Source organism: Desmodus rotundus, chromosome 7 (assembly GCF_022682495.2).
Source record: "Desmodus rotundus isolate HL8 chromosome 7, HLdesRot8A.1, whole genome shotgun sequence".
In the NCBI taxonomy this organism is placed as follows: Eukaryota; Metazoa; Chordata; class Mammalia; order Chiroptera; family Phyllostomidae; genus Desmodus; species Desmodus rotundus.
The window spans coordinates 111,760,843-111,778,276 of NC_071393.1; the positions used below are offsets into that span (position 1 = coordinate 111,760,843).

At 49.2% G+C, this 17,434-nt stretch overlaps 1 long non-coding RNA gene across 2 annotated transcripts; it reads right to left on the reverse strand.

The window, feature by feature from the left end:
- Window positions 1-649: 649 nt before the first annotated feature.
- LOC128781417 (uncharacterized) lies at window positions 650-17,155 on the reverse strand. Of its 2 annotated transcripts, none has more exons than XR_008427402.1 (4): window positions 17,038-17,155; window positions 3,857-4,092; window positions 1,468-1,637; window positions 650-1,224 (listed from the first exon to the last, which is right to left on the reverse strand). It is a non-coding gene; the product is annotated as an uncharacterized lncRNA (long non-coding RNA). The 2 variants fall into 2 exon arrangements; XR_011651447.1 differs by having other exon boundaries at window positions 1,464-1,637.
- Window positions 17,156-17,434: the final 279 nt, after the last annotated feature.

A 17,434-nucleotide genomic window follows, 5' to 3' on the forward strand; every position in this document is an offset into this window, starting at 1 on the left:
GTGTTTTACTCCCTGCTGTTTCCCCATGCCTGGAACATACAAGGTGCTCAAAAAGTAATTGAATGAATGGCAGCAGAGGTGTTAGAATAAGTTATAGATTCTTAAGGGCACTAGCACAGTGACTAGTTCATAAGAGGGAATCCCTATGTGTTGGTTCCCTTTCTCTCTTTCCCCTCCCCTGTGTTAAATGTTATTTGCCCAGCACAGTCATCATTTAAAATTAAAATACTTCTGGAAGAGATAACCCGTGAAGCCTTGACATGCAGCCCATGAAGCAACTGTTGCAGGGGAAAAATAACCCACACTAGCCCTCAAGTGGGAGAGTCACACCCTGAACCAGCCAGGGTCTCCTGGTCCATCTAATGAGAGGTGAGGGGAAGTGTGGTCTCAGAGGGCAATTCCAATGCTGTCTCTGGTTCCACCCAGGTCAACATCAGTGCGAGGGAAATGGGAGACAGGACCAGGGACCCCGATGGAGTGAGGGTCCCCTCTCTTCCACCTACTTGGGTTGCCGCAATCACCCACAGCTGTGCAGGTGAATCCTGGGTCTCTGCTCACTGTCCCGTGTAAGGAAGGAAAAGGTTTTCCTCGACCCTCGCAGGGTCCCTGGCTGGGCCTGAAAACTAAACTGACAAAGACGGATGAGCAGCAGAAAAGCATACGCATTTATTTACTCTCAGTTTTCTGTGACATGGGAGCCTTCATAGAAAATGAAGCCCCAAAGAAACAGATCTGGGTGTTTTTATGCCCCTGGGTGTGATGAAGACTGAACAGTCGCAGAGGAAATGGGTGTTCAAGGATCACGAGGGGATTGCAGTCAGCTGGGGGAAACATAGCTGGGCCTGTTGGTTGGGATTCTTGTTGGTGTCCCTTGTCTTCGGAGATAAGGTATATTTCCAGGTATAGGAACGACACCTCTCACCTGAGGGTTTTATGACGTCTTTCAGGGGAGAGGCCTAGGGGAAGGTCAAAGTGACTTTTCCGCTTCTGCTGTTGCCTCAGGCTCCTTCAGCTTAAATACTGAATGTGCCAACATGCCATATCTGGGGGTAGCGTGTCCTAAACCTATCACCTGCAATTGAGTTACAAAGGGTCCCTTCTCTTCCATGGGGCACTGCTGAGTTACTTTTACATGCTCATCCCTTCGTGCTGACATTCCTTTCGTCAGTGGATGTGTGCTGAACGTCCACCATGTGTCTGGTGCCACGCTGGTGCCTGGAGAAGCTTTGGGGAAGAGAACAGACACAGACTTGTGGCTCCCAATCACGTAAGGGGGACAGACCCCAACCATGAAAGTGCATCCAGACCCACCCAACCTTTTCCACACGCCCTGAGTTTCTCACGGTCTCCTGTGCAAGCCACATGCTTTCCCGCCTCTTTCACCCCCCATTCCTTGCTGTTCTCAGGTGTCCCCACATCTTCAGCAATGCCATTCTTCCTTCTTTTGTGTTCCCAAACCACACCTACTCTTCAAGCCTCCACCCAGCCTTCTCCACTTCTTTCAACCAGCAAGCATCTTCTGCTCTTCCCCACATGCCCTTCCAACCTCTCCTGGAACATTTTCCATAAACTCCCCTGTATGGAGGTCATTATCTTGACATTCTTGACTTAGCTGTTGCACCATCTAGATGTAAAGCCTTTAAAGACAAGAACAAGGGATTAAAATTCTTTTTAACCTGCACAGAGTTACTACTATGCCATGCACATGGAACCCCTTAAATCATTGCTGATTGAATCAACTTCCCAGAGCAAGCCCCGGAGAGGCAGCCAGGGAAAGGGGCTGGTAGCCTAGGCAGTCAGCATCCCAAACGGTCCTGCCCCCTTTGGGCCTGGTCCCTAGAAACAACTCCAGTGGCCTTGAAGAATTCATATTGCTGTCAGAGGCACTGCCATTCAAAGGGTCCTGATAGCTCTTGTTATATGCAAAGTGAAAAAGGTAAGGGGACTGTTCTCTGCATTTCCTGCCTTTCAATTGAGTGAGGACAGACAGATGATTTATTGGGCATTTCCTAGCCTCTCCTTCACCATAGGAAACCAGCCTGAAAAAAAAAGGTGCAAATTTTAAAAAGATGTGTGGCTGTTTGGGGGGGGGGGGGGGGTAGGGAGGGAAGAATTCCTATGTACCATTAAAGTGAAAAAAGAAAACTCTCTAACAGCAGGAACTCTGATCTAGAGGCACACTGACCATAAATTTTCACCACCCTCTGAGAGCTCAAAGGGCTTGTCCGGGGGCGGGAGGGAGTGGGGCAGGGAGAGTGAGGCTGTGATGTGCCGTCCTCTCTCAGCTCCCCATTTCCAGATGATCAAACTTGGGTTTAGGGTGGTGGCAGTGTGGCCTGAGCCATCAGCCATCACCACAGAGGAGCAGGGGGTGCAGGGGCCTTCATAACCTTTTAAGTGTTGGTTTCAGTTGGAAACAGCTAAATATCTCCACCCCCACTTCTCCTAACAGAGAGGGGGAGAGCCATGGAAAGGGGCCAAGAACTGGGGGCTCAGCAGATGCAAAAGCCTGCCTGGCACCAAGACTCCCTTCCACCCTGCAGTGGGCGGCGCTAGTTTCCTAGGGCTGCTCTAACAGGGTTCCTCACATTGGTGCTTAACGACAGAAATGCATCTTAGCGCGGTCTGGAGACTAGAAGTCTGAAGTCAAAATGTCAGCAGGGCCATGTCAGCCCCGAAGGCTCTTGGAAAGATTCCTTCCCCGCTCTTCCAGTCTTCTGGGGGGCTTCTGGCAATCCACAACATTCCTTGGCTTGTAAATGCGTCACTCCACTCTCTGCCACCACTGTCACGTGGCCGTCTTCTCTGTGTGTCTGTGTCTTCTCCCTATGTATGTCTTCTCTTCTCTTCTCTTCTCTTCTCTTCTCTTCTCTTCTCTGTGTCTCTTCTCTTCTGAGGACACCAGTCATATTGGAATAAGGGCCCACCCTACTCTAGTATAACCTCTTAATTCGCATCATAGTTATATCTGCAAAGACCCCATTTCCAAAGGTCATATATACAGGTAAGAACTTCAATGTATCTTCTTGGGACACAGTTCAACCCACAGCAGGAGTCAAATGCTTGCTGTCTGTGGCCACATTGGGGAGACTTAGGTTACTTAATCAGCGACTGTGTGTGTACGTGGGTGTGTGTATCTGTGATTTGTATTTATATAATGTCATATATATACACACAAATACCTATACATATATGTGTGTATATATAAATACCTATAATATAATAGATGTTTACCTATATGTACATATAATATGATTTGTATTTATATAATATACTTATATAATATGTATGACACTGTATAAATACATGTGACACTATATATATGACATTATGTAAATACAAATGACAGGTATTTGTGATTTGTATGTGTGATAAATGGTATAAAATAAATATATATGATACTAATAAATGTACAAGGTCTAGCCATAAGGTATCTAGCCATGTAATATGAAAAATAGAGACATTTATTGAAGAAGATACAAGAAACATTGTACATAGGACCATGACGACTCAGGCCCTTTCAAACTAGGCATCTTGAGACCTCACACAGTTCTCCCAATTGCCATCAGCTGTCCCATTGGATTTTCCTGAATCTCATTGACAGTCTGAAATCTCTTCCCTTTCAAAGGTGATTTTAGTTTGGGGAAAAGCCAGAAGTCACAGGGCACCAAATTTGAGCTATAGGGCATCTGAGCCACCTGGGTGATTTGATGTTTCACCAAAAATCTCTGCACGAGACATGATGCATGAGGGGGTGCATTGTTGTGATGAAGCTGCCAATCACCAGTTGCCCACAGCTATGGCCTCTCAATCATCTGAATAGTTTCCATGGAGAACGTTCAAGCTTAATGCAAACCTTGATGCAGATTCATTGCTGTACTGGCCCAGTCATTTTGAATGCAACGGCCACACAGTACACGTGCTCACTCAACAGTGTCAACCACCACCACTGACTAGCACAGTGAAGTCGTCATTGTTCACACATGTGCATTCCAGTCCACTCTCCTTGGCTGCTGGGTTACATCAATGTGGTGCAAACCATCCTTGGTATATTAACAATGGCTGGACTTTTTCTGGAGAGACCTCATGATGCTGTAGGAAAACAAATCATAAAAGCAATTCTGAGTAATGGCCTCATTTTATTAATCTAAAGTATAAGACCACAGAGCAGCTCTTAATGCTTTTCCTATGGTTTTCCTACTAAAGAGTTGGCGGAAAAAGTCTGTCTGTGCCACAGACACCAGCACTTGTCCAGCTGGACTCTGAAGAGGACTCAAATGTGGGATAGAGAGAGGTGCTGTGTGTCTGCCTGGCTGTCCCCAGCACCAGCACAGCAACTCTGCTGCCCACGCAGAGTCCTTCTCTACCTTGTTTCAGAGGAGAAACAGAAACATGAAGTAGTTTGTCCAAGTCCATGCAAGCACAGCAGTTCCAGAAGTGGAAGCACATCTCTATGCCCCAAAGGCGCCCCTGACTCACACCGCTGCCTTCTGCAGCTCCTCCTTGCCCCACTTTTCCAACTAATAGTTGGGTTTTCATTTGAATTTCTTGCACTGAGCATGCCCAAATGTTATAGGTGGTCACAAAAATAGCACTATTTTCCCTTCAAATAAGCTGAGAAATTGTTTTCATGGAGGTCTTACTACATGCCAAGTTTAAAGTACTTTGTGTTCAGTTGTTCTGGAGTTCTGGGTGAGACGGGGTGGGGGGTACTTCCTTTTTCAATTTTATAAAGGGTTTTGGGGGCTTTTTTTTTTCAATTTCTCAAACTACAAACTGACTAACCAAAAGTTTTGTCTCATTTTCTAGACACAGTGCCCTGCCTGGGATGTCTTTTAACAATGATTTGGAGATTCGGGTCTCTCAGGGGCTGCCTCCTTCCTGAGCCTCCCAGAAAATGACCTTCAGAAGCCTTGGAAAGGCTCTCAGGCTCCCAAGCACTGCTGTGCCCCAGGTGGCCTACCTGGGTCCCCCCAACCCTGCTCTCTCCATTGTATAAGGCTTGCTGGCTTCCCTTCTGCAAGCTCTCAGGCCTGGTTCCTTCTCCATCCTGCTTGCTGGGATCATCCACCAGGAACCGGGCCACATTAGGAATGCTTTTTCATGGGGTTCTGGAGGCATTCAACTTGCAGCCTCTGCTGTAGAATTTTCTGCCATGACCTTCGCCCATCCAGGACTTTCAACAAACTGGCAGAGATTTGTGCACCCTCCTATACCTTCCTCTGCCATTCCACACTTCCTTTCACCCCAGCCTCCTATCTGAAAAACCCCTGCCTGGACCCAGACTGAGCCTGAGCTCTTTGCACATTGCCCGCACCACAGCCTCTAGTGGACAAGAGGCAGAGCTCAGGATGACTCTGCCTGATTCAATACACCTCAATTTAGAAAAAGCCTAAATTGCAGGCTTCAAACTTTAGGGAACATCAGATTCTCTCAGTGGGGGGGTGGGAGGAGTGTTAAAAATGCAGACATCCAGTCCTATAGTTGATAATCTTATTGAGAATCTGAGTTCTGGTGCTCAGAGACTAGGGGCCCCCCTTGAAGAAAAATGGCTTCATTCTTGGTCAGGTGCACTGACATGGGGTCTCTGCCTCCCACAGGGGGAAGTAACTAAAAAGAAGTAAAGACCCAAAGTGAGAGAGCACAGACTGGGGCACCAATATAAACCGGGTAGGTGTGGGCATGGGTTGGGCATGGATTAGGCCTGGGAGGTGAATTGAAGAAGGGCAGGCACTTCCACGTGTGACTGCTCAGGGACCAGCACTGTAGGGCTCCACATGGAAACTACTGGGACATTAACGGGAGAGATGTTTAAATCTTCTGCGGCCAATGTGGGCATTACAGAGCCTCCTCTGAGGAGCTGGTCCTGAATGCCATAATTCTGAGGAAGTGGCTCCTCAGAGGCAGCACAGCATGGGGAATAAAGATCCTGGCTTTGGAATCACCCTGCCTGAGTGATCGTCACTTGTCTGGTCTCTCTGAGTGAACTTAGGCAAGTTACAGACACTGTCTGTGCCTCTGTTTCCTCATCTGGAAAAGGAGGACAATAGCACCCACTTCAGAGGGTGATTGAGAAAATTAAGTGAGGTAATACCTGCAAAGTACCCAGCAGTCCTGGAGGCAGCGAGGGCTGGATGAGCAGGAGCTACTGCCATTTCTCCCAGCGGCTCCCTTCCATCTGCCTCACAGCCCATCTCTGGAGCTGTCTTCTGCAGCATTAGACCACAGGAATAATCTGGGTGGCCCATGAATGTCTTTGTCTCCCTGTTCCCAGAAAGCTTTTGGGTTTCTCTTTTGCTCCCTCTGAAAGCCCTCAACACCTGTGAGTGCCAGTTTGCAATAGGCACCCCCTTCCTCTCCAAGTGACCCCACCTCATGGGACACTTACAGCCCTTCCCGCGATACTGAAGGAACCGCGTAACAGATGGGGGCCAGACCTTTGCAACTGAAAACTCTGGTTTTGAATTCCAAACCTCTGCCCGACGAAGGCTGCGTGATCTACAAGGTGAGATAGGGAGTTCCAGGCTGGAATCAAAGGCTCCTGAGCAGATGGAGACAGGAAACATTCACAGAGGCCCACACTGCACCCAATTGATCCCCGGTATCAGCCATGAGGGCTTTGGTGCCGGTTTCAGCCTCTGCATACTTGCTGCCTCGGTTTCCTCCTGCAGGGCAGAGCCAGCACCCACAGGTGTGTTATGGCACAACGTAAACCAACTCCTTTTATGGACTGTGCGATATTAGGAGCAATAGGACTATTGGCTCTCTGTTCTAAGTGATCCGCTATGAGGACTAAGCAGGTAAGAGTTGCTATGGCTTTATCCATAAAAGACCCAACTTAGCAGAGTAACCAACCAACTGCTTGTCATTCTGCTGGGCCCTCTTCACCAGAGCATAACTAAAGAGTATTCTGCCAGTGAAAACGGTGTTGTTTTGTACTCACCTGGTGTGTGGCACAGACATCCCAAGGTGAGTATTCCTGAGCCAGAGAAATGAAGAAAGACAGACCGACACCTCTGCAACACAGACTCAAAAAACCTTTGGGCATTTTCTAGATGGAGATCGCTGCCTACACATCCAAACACCTGCCATGTGTCGCCACAGTGGAAGACCTCATGCCTGTGCTCCATGGGAGCACCTGGGTCCTACCAGCGTTCACCACGGGAGCACCAGCCAGCCAACCTCCCCCACCCTGGGGGTTCCCGGGCCAGAGGGAAGGCAGAGGCTGAGAGAAGAGCCACGGTGTGCCGTGTTGACTCTGTCAAGTTCAGAGAGGGCTTCCCATTTGCCTTGGCTGAGGAGAAAAGTTCTTTATTTCCCTCAGCCTCCAGGCATGCCAGCCCTACGGCTCAGGGAACAGGTCTCCCCTCCCTTCTCAGACCCCCACACTGTGACTTGCAGAGTTCAGTGAAAAGCGCCATGCAGAGCGGGCCAGGCCGGGTTTGCCACAAGCCTGTTTCACCCCCGGTGCACGCCCAGTCTTCCCTTCCCGATCAGCCAAGCGGGCCGTCCCAGTGATACTCCTGAGCTGGCTTTTTTTTCTTTCTTTTTCTCCTAAGTCTAGAGCCCAGTTATTTACCCAAAGAAAACAAGGAAGTGACAAGGTAACAGAGTACACATGTTGTGAAAATATGCAGGCTGAGGCTGAAGAAAAGAAAACATTCTTCCATAAGTAGCTGCCTTGTTAATTCATTTTTTTCTCCAGATTAGAACCAGCCATTCCTTGTGCTCCTCCAAGCACCTCTGTGGTTTCCTGACAGCTGCCTTCAAGGGGTGAGATCTGGCTTGAAAAACGGGCCATCGGTCATGCTAGGGGGGCAGGGGGGTGGAGGGCAGAAACCAAAATTCCCAGATTGCTCAAATTTGCTATTCCCTTTCTAGATGGGAAAGAAGGAGGGAGAGGTGGCAGGGAGAGGATTGTATAAACTCTGAGGCGTCACCTGATTTTCCATAAGAAATGACAGCTTGGTAATGAACAGTCCTTGAGACATGCTTTCTTACCTCCCTTGAAATTGGTTTCCGATCCCTGGCAAGCCTGGGCGCCATAGCCTTGAGGAACAGCCACAGGCCGATTCTCGGCAATTAAAAATAATATTGGCCCTGATAGAGAACTCTTGGGTACCCCACACCATACACACCCTTTTCATTATGTGCCAAAGATCACTTTCCCAAACCTGCTTCGGAACAGCTGGCTGTGTCGGAGAAGCAGGCTCCAGCTCTGCATACCCTGCGTGGACTGGGGAGGGGCTGCGGTTATTAATAGCATTTGTTCCGCCTGGTGTTTGGGGCAGAAAAGAGGTAATCTGTGTCTTTTGGGGAAGTTGGGCCATAATTAGTTTGAGATCCAATTTTTCTTCACCGGATCCTTTAAACCTAGTGGCTGACGGAGAATGGCAGAGAAAGCCTGCAGAGAGGCCCATTGCGGCTCATAGTATCCCTCTGGTACAACTCTTCATGCTTCTCATTCTTCCTTCCTCCTTCTCGGCCTGTGGGTGTTGGCCCACAGCTTGGCCAGGCTCCCTCCAGGGGAGGTCACACCGCAGAGGCCTGGACAGTCCCTGTTAGCATTTCTGTGGTACTTTCTGTTAACAGGAGGCCTCTGGAGCTGGGCTGTCTGTCCCAGCCTGGGACCAGCATGTGGGAAACAAGAAGAAGGTGGTCCCCTTTCCTAGAGTGGAAGCTGGTACCCTGAATGGGGGGCTTGGGTTGAAGGAGCCTCCCTCTCTCTTATTTGAAGCCACAGAGTTCATCAGCCCCCACCACCAGCCCCCAGTACCCTTCATCTCAGGATGGGAGAAAAATCCTACTGGCTTCCCACGTGACTGCCACCACCACTAGGCACCTTCCTAGGCACCCAGGAGAGAGCTGGATTCAGCCCTGGAAGGGTCTTGATTCAATTGGGTTGAAGTTGAAGTGGAAAACCTGGAGATGGAGGTAGATTATGTGTCTGAGGGTAAGGTTTGGCCTCCAGATGGATGTCTCGATTGAGAGAGCTGGTGAGCAAAAGGCACTTCCAGTCAGAGCCCGAGGCCTAGTCGGTATCTTAGGGAATCTCAAGGGAATCTCAGAGCACCAATGTTTGGGGCAGGGGCTGGGAAAGCCCAGCCATGCCCCCTAGTGAGCATCCTTAACATGGGCCACCAGGTTCCCCTGGATGAACACAGCCTCTCCCCACCCTGGGCCAGGCTCCAGCCTCTGGCCGTAGGTGAAAGACTATTTCCGATGATTGTTTTCAGATATTCTACATCCAGTACATAAAAACACAATAATGACAGGAAAAATCCACTCCCCCCAGCCCCCCCCCCCCACACTATACAAAGGTGGTCCCATCTCTCAGTATGAGAAGGTCAGAGGACCCTTTTCTCATTCCAGCCCTTGATGTGGGTCCAAGGGAAGCCGTGCCTTTGAACTCTGTGACATCCACAGCAGGCCCAGCTGCAAGGGTGTGGACGGGCAGCCAGACAGGACGTGCTGCCTTATCAGGGGCCAATCTCAGGCCCTCCTGTGAGAACCAAGCTTCTCCAGCAAAAGGTGACTTGCAGCCATTTGTTCAACCAACTGAGGAGGCTAAGGAGGGCCCAGGGGCAGTTGAGATCTGAGTCTGTCAGAGCCAGGCCTTTCTGATGGGAAGTCTCTGCACAGAACCTTGAGAGCAAAGCTCACTGTGTTTGAGTCCCAGCCAAGGCCCTCCTCTGAACTAGGCCCTTCCCTTTCTCACCACTCCACTTCGGCCATCTTTAAAATGCCTCTGAGCAGCAAATAATGGTGCAGAGAAATGGCTGCCAAGCCCTTGGTGAAGAGCAGGTAATGAATTCTGTTGACACTGTTTTAAGAATGACCTTTTGGGCTTCTATGATTGCTGCTGAGAGCTTTTTCTCTTTTTCTGCATGCGACTAGTGCTTGGATTCCTCCTACTCCTCGGACCTCTGCCTCCCATGACCAGAATCTGAGATGTGGAGCCTTGGAGGCCTTTGATTGGTCATGGAATCCAGTATTCCTGCCTGTACAGGATGTTCCAACAGATGACCATCCTGGGGTTTGAATTCTCCCGGGGTGGGGTACACACTATTTGTAAAGACATCTGAGCCATTGTTTGAAGGTTTTATTCCTCAGAAAATTCTCTTATATTGAGGTAGAATGTGCCACTCTGCGACTTTGATCCTTTGACTCCATTTTACAGTGATTGTTGAGAGCTGGGCAGAGTGTGGCCAGATTCCGGTATCAGGCAGAGCGGACACACGGCAAAGGCTGAGCCCTCCTCCCTCTGCTTCTCTCTACATCTCATACCTGACCGTTAGTATTTTGATTATGTGTTGGACAGACTGACTCTTGGTTTCACCTTAATGTATTTTCATGATGGGCTTTAACATCTTCATGTCAATATTATCTGTTAAAATATTGCTGAAAAGATGTTATTTTCAGAGAATGTGCTGCTCCCTTATGTGTCTCACTCCATCAGGCTGTCCCAGTGCATGTATCTGGGGCATGTTCCTGGGCCTCTCCTTCCTTGGGGGGCTTCGCCACTCGCATCCTTCCCTAGTACCACTGTGGTCAAAGTCACTGTTGCTGAGGGAGGTGCATCTGCTTGCATCCCTTGGGTATGTTGGGTGGAAAATTCAGGACTACTTTCCTAGAACAAGGTAAGCTTGCTCCTTCTTCATGCCAACCCCTCACATTTCCCTGGTTTTTGTCACCTTATCCCCTGGCTTCTCCAGCTTATGCATTTCCAGGATTCACCCCTGACTAAGCTGATGAGAAACTTTACATGGTCTCCTACTCAAATGTTAGCTCTGGGAGGGCAGGGAGTTTGTCTATATTCTTTGCTGCTCTGTCTTCAGAGTCTCTAGCTATGAGTTGAATGACTGACTGGTTCCAAAGATGCTAAAAACCACACCTTTATCTCTTACAGTCTGTACTAAAAATCCAAAGAATAAATAAGAAGGCAAGCCTGGGCCATTGTCCACAGAACTGTCTTATTTATCATCCTTGTCAGATATTAGGAAAAGAACATCAAGGCCAAATTTCAAACAGCAAGTAAGCAGCAAGGCCAGGCCAGCCCCTCAAGCTTGAGTGTTCCTTGTCTCACATGCTGTTATGCCAGTTTCACTCATCATGTGACCTTGACCCATTTGTAGACGGCTCATGTTCATGGAGCACTGTGGGGTCTCGTCCACTGCTGCCAGATCAACCATGCTCTTCCCTAGCTCTGCTCATCAGTAGTCGTGAGATCATAGCACACAGACACTGAGCTGGGAGACACTCCTGGTACCTGGATGACTGAGAGAATGTTCTAGTCTCTCTTCTCTCTAACCTTTCATCAAACACCACTACTACAATCACTATTTTTATTATATCACTTCTCAGCTCTAAAGCCTATCAGGCCTTTTTGCATTCTCCAAAATCAAGTCCCAACTTCTCTGCTTGGCCTCCCGTGTTCTTCAGTATGGCCCCACTTTACCCATCCAACCTGATTTCTCATTACCCTTCAGTGTGTGCTCCCTTCCACTGTCTACGGTCAGGCCACGTTGTTTGTCGTCTCCTGCGTCTTCCTTTTTAAATGTGCTTGTTTTTGTTCATATCCCTCAATAGGCTCGTACTTCTGTTTTCTTATTTTATTAAATAGACTTTCTTTTGTTAGAGCAGTGTTAGGTTTACAGCAGAACTGAGTAGGAAATACAGAAATTTCCTATCCACCTCCTGTCCTCACACCTGCTTAATCCCCTATCCGCATCCCCTCCCACAGTGGCATATTAGTTACAATCGATGAACCCGCATCGACTCATCATTGTCACCCAAAGTCTTCAGTTTACGTCAGGGTTCACTCTTAGTGTTGTACATTCTCTGAGTTTTGACAAATGTATAACAACAGGTTACCTACCAGTACAGTATCAGACAGAAGAGTTTCACTGCCCCCACACCTCTGTGCTTTCCGCACCTTCCTTTTATAATTCTATTTTCTACCCAGTCATCATGGATAGTGCAAGTTCTGCTTCCTTCACAAAGCCCTTTCCAATGGCTGTCGTCCACACAGATCTCTCCTTTCCTGGGACTCCTGCAGCGCCCGCCCTCAACTGTGCCATCTCCATATCAGCTCTGTCTCTATAACTACAGTGAGCATCTAGCACTGTGCCTGGCCCGTAGTAGGAGTTCCGTAAGCAGGGCCACTGCAATGCAGAACTCTAGGAGCCTCATTCACATGTGAATGGGGGCCCTGCTGTTATGCATAAGTCCTTGTTCATAAGTCCTTGGTGATTGAATAAAACCCAACCTAGGACCTTAAAAAGAAATAGTTAACCTCATCATCATGATTCAGTTCCATCTTTAGGTGATTACTGAATAGCTCAATGTGCTAACCAGCAACGATACTAAAATTAATAAAACAATAATTCTACCCTCAAAAGAATTATAGTCTTGTGACAGAAAAGTAAGTAAACCAATCACCATAATACAATGTGAACAGTGCTAAGATACGAATATGTCTGAAAAATATAGCACTTCACATGGAGTGTGAAGACTCAGCAGGAATTTGCCAGGTAGGTGAGTGGGTGGAAGGCATCCAGCAGGAAGGGACGGCACTGGAAAAATGAAAGTGCATGGTGTAGTTAGAGACTTGCAAGTGGTACAGTGTGTGTCCCAGTGATAGAATTGGAAGCCCAGGGGTTAAATGATTACCTGTGGTCCCCAAATAAACCTGTACCAAATCACTGTGGGATTTGTGTGTTCACCCTCAGTTACTGCTTGGAATCGGAAACCAAAGAATAGAGCCCTCTCCTGCTCAGCCATCGCTTGCTCTTCTGAGGACCGGTGGGACAAGCCCCAGAGTCCCAGTGTATTTTTTTCTTTTACACTATGCCGTGCTGTTTTGTGCCCAATACTACTGTGCCCGACAGTATTCCAGCAATGGAGTTGGATCCTCCAGGGCCCTCACGGGACAGCCTTAGGAATGGGCAGTTTTCCACAGGCTTTCTGTAGGTGCTTGCACTGTTTTACCCTACCTCAAAAATCCTTTCTTCCTCTTCCTCCTTTTCCTCTTCCTCTGCCTCCTCTACCTCTTCTTTCTAGTTTTCTGATATTTTGGATATTAGAAATCTGGTTTCACCAGCTAAAAGCCAGTGTGGGCATAAATAGAGCAGTTTCCGCCCCTTACCTGGCTTCCTCTCTCCACCCCGGCTGCTAGGTGGTCGGTCAGTGGCCTCTGTGCTGGAGCTCAGACCTGACTGCACTTCCACACTGCATGGCCCAGGCCCAGGGTGAGAAAAGACTGTTGGGGTCTGGCTGCATGAAAGGGCCGAGGGCCAGTGTTGTGATTCTGGGCACCTCTAATTTCCCCTCTCTCTGTTTCCCCTCTGCGGCATCAGCAGGAGTTTGTTTGAGGCTTCTAGAGCTCGGCTTTGTTTCACCTGGGAAAGTCCCTTCAGGGAGAGCTAAGATCTCCCCGGAGGAATGGGCTGCAGCCCTGACCTCTGTCACCTGAATTGTTTGGACGAAGAAGCCCCCATAGGGGTTAGGAGGGTGATCAATTGGCAACTTACGGAGTAAAGACCTCGCTCTGCCTCTGCTCATTGTGCTTGGAAGGGCAGTGGGGTCAGCGGCAGCAAACTGAAGGGCCGACCAGCCGTGCCTTGAAAGGGGCTCGTTTTGTGTTTCGGTAATGAGCACTCTCTTTCTCCCCTTGGATGCACTCAGATTTCATGAGTTACAGGGAACCTGTCAACTGCTGTTTTCATTGTTTGGGGCTCACAGGGAACTTGGATATAGGGCAAGCTTGTTTCAAAGAAAGCAGGGGAAAGAAAGTCGTGAATAGATGCAATGTGCTGTCCTATGCAGATCACAGCCCCAGTTGCTATGGGACACCTCTGCCTGCCCAGGGGACAAAGTGCCGAAGGTCCTGTGTTGATGCGGCTGCCTCCTTGGAGATGGGAACGCCGCTGCTGAAAGGGCAGAGCCAGCAACCACACTGCCATGGACTCTCAGGTTTGCCACCCAGCTGGCCCTGACAGCAGCCCGCGTCCCAGCAGCCTCTGCCCCCAACTGGCTGTTCAGCAGGAGTCCCTCACCTAGCAGCTGAAGGAATAGGCCAAGTAATCCTGGAAAAGTGAGAGGAAGCAGAGAGAAAGGGTCCCTCTTTCAGAACCACCAGGCCTCTGCTCATAGAAAGGCTGCCAGGGGCCGTGGTCAGAAGCGGGCCCTGAGGGTAAAGACAGGTTTTCACCTCCTTTGTCTGCCGTGCCCTCTGAGAACACTTGGCAATAACACCCCTTTCCTGATGGGTTCGCTTTGTAACTAACCATCATTGTTTTCTTTCCCCTGTTTACCTACAGTGGTCCAGAGTAATGGGACAGGCTGTGCCAGCAAGAGGGAAGAACGGGCCTGCCCTGGTGGCCTCCTGGTCCCCAGACCTAGGTCTCTCTGCCCTGCAGCTCCTTGTCTGGCATCCATTCCCTTCACCTCTGGGAACAAAGAGTAGCCAGAGAGTTGTCCTGCCTGGAGCAAAGACCAGAACAGGGCCTATGGGGGAGCCTGAGATTAAGAGAGGACCCAGAATTAAGACTCTCTCCAAGGGGTCCTTCGGCTCTGGGTATGAAGGCCTGGGATCAGACAAGGCTGTGGGAAACTGGTCTTGCTGCCTTGCCTAAGACAGGCCGGGGTAGCCAGGACCAGACGCATCTAGAGGAGTTCATGGGAGGACCTAAAAGAAACCAGGGGAAGATACTGGGAGAAATCGGTTTCCAACCACTGTTTACTGAACAGCCTATTCTACCTAAAAGGGCTAAAGCATGGCCCAGTCATCTGGGAGTCTGAGTCTGGGGCTGTGACCAAGCCAGGCAGCGGAGCCAATGCCCTTGGCCACCTGTTGTGACCTTGTGACCCTCTTGTTTTCATCCCCATGCCCACTTTTACCCCAGCAAAGTTTCTCCCTCTGAGAGTTGCCAAGATAAATAACTAAGTCCAAAACCCTGCCCTCAGAGAGGCTTCAAATCCAGTGAGAGGGTAATTTTACATGTCATTGAGTAAGACACTTTGGGCAGCCTGCTAAGAGGAGAAGCTCTGGGGCCCTCAGAGGCCTCGGGCTGGATGGGCAGAGGGTCACAGACACGTAAAGTCTCTCCCTCCTTCGTGACTGTGTTCACTTTCCATTGTGAACTCAAATGTATGCCATTTTTTCTCAACTTCACACCATCCACTGAAGGGGCTTTGTAAGCCTGATGGCTCTGTGAAAGTGTAAGACTTAACAACCCTTCAAGGAGGAGTCTCCAACATGGGCAGAGGGGAGAGGCAGGGGTGGTCCGGGAGCAGAAAGTTGCCCTGACTGGCTGGAGCACAGGACAGGTGACCATGTGAACTACGGCTAGAGAACCAGGCTAAGGGCCCCATGTACTGCAGCTCTGGGCTACACCCTGCAGGATGGAGAGAGAGTTTGGAGGGTTCGCGGGTTTGTTTTCTGCTGTTGTAACACACTGCCACAAATTTAGTGCCTTAAATAAATACAAATATATTATCTTAAAGTGCTGGAGATCAGAAGTCTGGCAGGAGTCTCCCTGGGCTAGGGTCAGGGTGCTGTCAGGGTAGTATTCCTCTCCAGAAGCTCCAGGGGAGAACCCATTTCCTTCCCTTTCCTTACTTTCAGAATCTGCATACACTCCTTGGCTCGTGGCCCCTTCCTCCATCTGCAAAGCCTCCTCTCTGCCTCCCTCTTCCATTTTTAAGGACCCTTGTGATTACGTTGGGCCCACCTAGATAACCCAGGACAGTGTGCCCATTTTAAGGCTGGCTGATTAGCAAACTTAATTCTCTTTTGCCTTGTAAGTAACATAGTCATAGGTTACAGAGATGACAACGTGGGCATTCTGGAAGGACCATTATTCTGCCTACCAGTTTTGGTTAGTAGGTTAGTTATTAGTTGTTTAGTTGGTTATTTATTAGTTGTTTAGTTGGTTATTTGTTGTTTAACTGTTTTTTGAGACACGCCCCTCCGGTCCTCACCCAAGAGCCAGATAATCAAGTTTGTTAGAAGAAGGGAAAAGCAAGAGTGAGCAGTCTCAAGGGGAAGTAGGAGCTGCTGGAGGCAGACACAGGAAGCAAACGCTGATTTTTATCTCATTGCCTACCAGAATAAATCTATAAAGTACAATCCCAAGAACTAGAAAACACGCCATTCTGGAGAAGTTTGTCAGCCCACACACCCCCTGGGACTCCAGCGCACTTCTAGTTCATACTTCAGACAAAAACTTGGTCTCAGCCCAGTGTCCTCCGGTTTAGAAGCAGGGATATCTGTACTCCATGTTTAAATGGCTAGTCAACCTTTGGAATATTATCTCTAATCCAAATACACAGGTGGGTTCCGCTAAGTGTCTAGCGGTCTCCTGGAGCCTCTCAACTCTACAGTGGATTTAAGTCTCTCTACCACATCAGCGCCAACCCTGCCTAGTGGCCCCTGCCCAACGGCCCCCCAACTTCACATATTACGAGCTGGACTGGCAACAGCTGCACTGCCTTCTACCTGTTGGAAGCTGAGGCTTGCTCTTCGGGAAGTCCCCCAGATACCTCCTGGGGTGTTCCCCACTGCCCACCAGCAGATTGTTACCTGGCCTCTGGAGCTGGGCTGCCCACACATCCTTGACCTGCTGCTTGTCCCGACCTCCCAGTGAGCCCTGGCTTCCATGACCGCCCTTCCAGTTGGTGACTTCAATCTTGATACCCCTTTGCACCTGTAAACCTTGACGTCACATCTCCACACTGTCTGTGTTACAGTAGCAGCAACATCAGCATTGTAATAACAGCTAATGTCTGAGCTTTTACTACATGCCAGGCATTGTGGCTGTATTACCTCATTTAATCCTTACAACAACTCTAGGGAAAATGGGTATTAGCCCATTTTGCAGGTGAGAAAACAGAGCACAGAGACATTAAATAGCCCACCCAAGGTGACATAGGCCTTTTGTGATGAATCAGTATTCAAACCCAGGCTGAAGGACACCATCATACCTCTCCGGAACTCTAGCTATTATCACCCTCTTTCCACTTTACCCCGCTTACCGTCCGCTCCCAGCAGCCAATGTGATCTGTGTACAGAAGATCACGTCCCCTTTCTGCTCAGAACCCTCCAGTAGCTGCAGTCTTACTCACTAAAAGCCAGAGACTGACAGTGGCCGGCAGACCCAAATGACCTCACCCTGTTCCTTCTCTGCCATCACCTCCTGCTCCCTCCCCCTGACACTCCTCCTCTCCTGCTACACTGCATTCCTTGCAGCTCCTGCAGGAAGCCAGGCCCTGCCTGCCTCAGTGCCCTTGTACTTGCTAGTCCTCCCCCGTTTGCTCCCCGCTCCCTGCCATATTGTGGCTGGTTCCCTTCTCAAGGAGATCTTTGTTGACACTTTACACAAAGAGAAAAAAACACCATGCCTTTGCTGACCTCCCTACCCACAGGCTCCCT